This window comes from Piliocolobus tephrosceles, chromosome 12 (assembly GCF_002776525.5).
Source record: "Piliocolobus tephrosceles isolate RC106 chromosome 12, ASM277652v3, whole genome shotgun sequence".
NCBI classification, from domain to species: Eukaryota; Metazoa; Chordata; class Mammalia; order Primates; family Cercopithecidae; genus Piliocolobus; species Piliocolobus tephrosceles.
In genome coordinates, this window is record NC_045445.1 from 4,487,736 (window position 1) to 4,493,517 (window position 5,782).

General features: G+C 38.6%; 1 pseudogene across 1 annotated transcript; it reads right to left on the reverse strand.

Annotated features, from left to right (window-relative positions):
* Positions 1–225: 225 nt before the first annotated feature.
* LOC111535938 lies at positions 226–2,735 on the reverse strand (annotated as a pseudogene). Its single transcript, XR_002729609.2, has one exon. The product of XR_002729609.2 is annotated as a nucleolar protein 11 pseudogene (transcript).
* Between the last annotated feature and the right edge of the window lie 3,047 nt (positions 2,736–5,782).

Here is a 5,782-nt window from a genome sequence, read left to right on the forward strand (position 1 = left end):
AGCAATAGACTAAGGCTCAGAAACTTGGAGAACTCAGTTCTGGCCTCCAAGGAACTCACTATCTAAACCTTATTCTTCCTCCAGAGTTCCCCTTAAAGCACCTCCTCCAGGAAAGGAATTGCTGCCCTAAGAGATGTACGAGGTGTTGGGTCAATTTGGAGGACAGAAAATTCATATGTGATGGCATAATTAAATGTCTTCTGTTGGCACACCGGATTCTTTTTTTTTTTTTTTTCACTGCTTCAATGGTCGTTTTTTATTAAAAGAAAAACAATTCAAAATATATGATAAGAAATTAGACTTTTATCAATACACAAATAATTTTACTTAAAATCAACCCAGTTACATATTTTTTAAAAATTGCAGAACCCCTGCACACCAATGTCCACAACCTAGAATAGGTTCATGTGAAACCTGCAGTCCTACCCAGGAGCAACAATAAGTGATGGTCCAGGTACTCACTGACATGTTTCTCTTGACACCGAGATGGTTGCAAACAAAACACCATTCTTCCCTGGATGAAGCAAGAGTTCACATAAAAGAGCTTTATAAAATGTCTATGAAGGAGAATTGGTAATATCAGAAGAGCTCCAGCACTTTAATTGAATATAATCCTCTATTATTCTTTTCTTGATTTAATTTCTGTAGCTCCCGAAAACTTACTTCAATCTTGTTGAGCTCGGAATAAACAGATATCTGAGATTTTACAAGCTTATAAAGATTTATCAGTACCCTCTTTGCTTCTGGCATCATTACTATAACAGTAAAATTTGCATCCAGAAGTAGACATATCCAATCCACAATCTGGTTCTAGGTAGGTGGGTATATTCCAGGAAGAGTCATAGTAGCATTTTCGCTACACTTCAGATAAAGGAAATACAAATACTTGAGAAACAGCGTGGTATGCTGTGCTGGGATGTTTTTCAAATGAGGCAGAAGAAATGTTTCGCTATATGCTGAATGAAGAATTGCATTAAGTAGAGCTGCTCCTTTTGGTATCACAGGGCATGAAGTGGTCTCCTTTGTTTTGTCCTGGGGCTTTTTATTTAACTCTTGATCACAGTTATTGCATTATCTTCCTTCAGGATTGAAGCCGTTTTGAAGAATTTCAGTTTGCTCTTCCATTTTCTCATCATGTACAGAATTACTATAGTCAAAAACTGACTCCATACTGACATCTGTTTCTTGAAGACTGTCATCACCAATGCTCAAGAAAATTTTTAAGCAAGCACAGGTGACCGATTCAGGAATGTCAGGGAACTGCTGTAGACAGAGTTGTAACACCTGTACATCTTTCTTTTTTAAGGCAATCTCCATTAAGTCAGGGCACAAACTGTAAGAAAGCACATGCATTTGGATAACCTGCATCAGACAGTTCCGGGGATAAAATGATCGTTCTGCTTTACACCTTTTCCAGAAGTCCTGTTACTGTGTCCCCACTGACAGTATGAAAGTCAAGTGTCTGCTTCAGAGCCAAAAATGTCCATACTTCTACTTCAATGTGCTTTTCTGAATCTTTCATTGCGGTTGACAAAAGTTGTTTGGATGGTGATACCTCTGGCTGTAAACTCACTTCAATTTTTCATCTCCTTAAAATTCTTCTTAACTGCTCTGAGTTCTGGGACCCAAGTCCACATCCTTGAGGTGTTTCCCAGTTTACAAAATGGGGCACAACATGAGTTCCTGGATCTTGGCTATGCTTGAGTTTTCCAAGAGCACCTACTAATGATGACACTTCACAGTTGTATGGAATCACAGCTAGAGATTTTCCACGTAGCATAAACAAATTTTCCCCATAATACCAGAGTTGACAACTGGTCCCTTGTGGTAACTCTTCTGAAGTCTGTAGTGTTTGAAATTTTATGGTCCATACAGAGAGGCATTCCTTAGAAGCTGCTAGTGGACTTCCTAGGACTGTGACGTGATCCTGATCCAGGGCAGCGAGTGCAACTCCATTTGGAGCATTACCAGACACAACAGCCTTGAGCGACAGTGATCTAACTAAGCTCTGATTTTTTTTCTGGGTCAGTTGGACGTATTGGTATCACGGTTTCATATATACAACCATCAGAGCTTAATAACATCAAAGAGATGAATTTTTGATCTACTGATGCAGTAAAACTCTCTATAAAAGACTTTTTGTCTTGTCCAAGTAAGAGTGTATATTTGGTTAAGATATGTGAGTTAAACATTTGCATCTAAGCAATGTAATTTCCATGTTTTTCAGTAATAAACATTAAAACAGGAAGTCTGAATACTATGAAAAACTTTGCCCATTTAATCACTTCATCAGAGATAACAGTTTCAATTTTCTGCTGGGGGTCTGCAAGCAAGGCCTCTAAACCATGAACAACACCTTCCTTGAAGAGCACCAAGGGTTCTGACCCTTGCACTGAAAGTATCCTATATACTTCAGCTGACAATGTAGCTTTAAATACTTTATCCCTGTTTACATCTTCATTATTCCATATTCTTAAAACTTTATTATTGTGTACAACAATATACTCTCCAGTTTGAAAGTTGCACACAACTGGACATGTTATAATTTGACCCTGTTTCACTGACGAGCTCCCCAAGAGTTTCGATTCAGAAACCTTATAGACGATCACGATTCTGCCACTTTCTGTCACTAGAAACTGGTCTATTTTGTCACTCTGCTTCATGCCTAGGAGTCCTTCAGGTCCCGCACTCAGGACTACCAAAGACAATGTGAATTCTTCCTCCAGCGCTGCCATTTTGAGCAAACCTAGTACACCTGATTCTAAAGAGGTGCTGAGAAAACTTGTAGGAAGATACAGTTTTCCTCAGATGGATGTGTATGTTTGTCCCTTTCACCTTGGAGTCTAGTTATGTGTACATGTCTTATCCCCTCAGTAGGCAGTGCACTTGCTCCTGAAGAGAAAGGAGTCCTAAATTCTCAGAAGTCCCCATGGAACCTGAAGAGTACCTGGCATGTAGTACTCAATACAAATTTGCCGAACACATGAATGAGGGTGAAGGTGGGGAAGGGTCTCAGGCCAAATAAATAGTACGAGCAATATCCCACAAGTAGGGAACTACGGGAAATGCAGAATGCTTGAGTGTGGCCCATGCATAGACTACATGAGTGATGGAGAAAGAGGAAACATAGGAGACTGGCAAGATGGACTGGGACCAGGTGTTGTGGCCCTGAACACCAAACTGTAGGATCTGATTACCTTCAAGTGCTATAGAAAGCTGGACAGGTGCTGTAACTGTGGTGGGTCTGAGCAGAGGTGAGCTGTCCCTCAGAGGCTCTTTTTTGCTTCCCTTACCTCCTGTCAGGGAAGCAGTGATGAGGGCTCTGTCAGCTCCTCCCGGCTTTCTCTTGCTGGATGCTGCCTGCAGTGCCCAAAAAAGTCACCATAAGCAAAGTTATTGTAATTTGCGGGAGCCAACCTCCCATTCTATTTCATTTTTTCTGTATCCAAGAGGAAAAGAGGTAGGTCTAAAGCCTGAGGTACCATGGACTCTCAGGAAAGCTATGAGAAGGGAATCCACAACCCTGCCTTATTAGTTCATATACAAAGGTGTAAGTTTGTCACTTCACTTCTTCCTGTGGCTTCTGAATGCTGGGGCTCAAGTCAGATATTCTCAGCATTCATTGCCCTGGAGATGGTCTTTTTTAATATCCCAGGCACCTGTGACCTTCCACTACTGCATGTCCAAATTCTCTCTAGTCTGAAAAATTTAGTGACAATGTTTCCTCTTGCAGGAAGCAGAGCCCTTCAGCTCAAAGTGACTGTTTCCTCAGAATGTCTGTATTACTGCAGCTGTAGTCCTCAACCTTATTGCCTGGATACACATTTTATATCCTGCCCTTTTCCCACACAAAAATAGTTCAGGTCCATAGTAGGGGGTATGATGGAATTATCTGGAGACAGGATGTTAGAGTGGACAGACCATGCACACTACAATCAGGCAAACCTAGATATCAACACCAGCTCTACCATTTCCTGGCTTCATTACCTTAGACAAGTTCCTTAACCCTCTAAGAGACTCAGTTTTCTTATCTGTATATGGCAGAATATAATAGGATGCTGACACAGTTGTTGAAATTATTAGATGAGAAAAAAGCAAAGCATCAGTAATAATACCTGGCAGGTTTTTGGCACTCAAAAATAATTCCTTCCTCTCCTTTGCCTTCAATATTCTTCACAGGGCCTAGTATATAGTTTTCATTCATTGATCCAGCCAGTTATCAATTAAAACATTACTGGGGAAAGATAGTATGTACATTGACATAAAAATTAAATACTTAGGAATAAATCTAATGAAGAGATCTATTCGAATGGAAAGATTTACAATGTTCACGAATAGGAAAAGTCACTATTATAAAGATGTCAGTAGTTTCCACACTGATTTATTAATTCAATGCCATATCCTGAGAGTTGTGTGTGTATGTGTGCAACTTAAGCTGCTTCTAAAATATATATGTAAAAAGTCAAGAATAGCTAAAGTATCCTTGAAGGAAGGAAAAGGGGGGAAACTTGCTCTACTACATATCAAGATTTATTATAAAGCTATAGTAATTATGACAGTGTGGTATTGTCTCAGGGACAGACAAATAGAACAAGGAAACAGAATGTAAAGTCCAAAGACAGATGTATACATACATTGAGACTTGATGTGTGACAAAGGAAATATTTAAGTATGGATTTCAGTTAATAACAATGTATTAATATTAGTTTATTGATTGTGAGAAATATACCATACTTATGTAAGATGATAATAATAGGTAAAACGGTAAAGGGTTTATTATAACTCCTTGTACTATCTTTACAACTTTTCCATAAATCTAAACCTATTCTAAAATACTTTTTAAAGATTATTTTAAAACAAGTAAAAAAATCAATTCCAAGAGGATTAAAGAAAACTAAATGTATAAGGCAAATTATAAGAAAGATTATATAAGAGAATGTATGAATAATTTGGGGGTAGGAAACACTTCCCTGCATAAGATTTTAAGAAAAGAATCACAAATGAAAAACAGACTTGGCTACATTTAAATTAAAATTTTTATTAATAAAATAATATGATTAAGAAGGGGAGAAAAACAAGCTACAGATTCTACTTCCAGCAATAGACAAGTAAGCTCCTCTCGACCCTGTCCTACTACAGATTACAACTATGAACTCTGGAGAAAAACAAAACAAAATATAAATACACTACTTGAAGGCAGTGTGGAGAGATCAAAAGCAGGCAGATAGTGGAGGAGGGTCAACACTTAGAAGAAGAAAATGGCACTGGGTCAGTTTCCCATTACTTTTCTGGTGCTTAGCTTGAGGACAGGACCCAGTTTGTACCATGCAGAACAACTTAAACTGTGATGGAAAAGCTGTAGTCTTTCTGTATTGAAGAACTAGAGTACAGAGTTCACAGCAAACACAACTACTGAGAAGTAAGGAGGAAATCCTCCAAAATGAGAAAGCCAGAAAGAAAGAGCTTCGAATCCTACGTATAAACTACATCCAACTCTCTGCTGACCCCAAACCATGCATGTGTGTGACAGACTCTAAGGAGAACAGCTCAGACTAAAACACTGAATTATTATTTAAGCTGTTACCCATTGCAGAGGAGAAATAACTTGCAGTTTGAGCCCAGCCAGTCTAGTTGCCGGCTAACACAAACAAAACAAAATGAAACATAAGCAAAATCAATATAACAAAACAAAAATCAACACTCTTCAAAGAAAAAGAGCAAAACCAGGGTCCCCACACATACAAAGAAACAGAAAAGCATGAGGAAAACTAAAGAGAAAAGG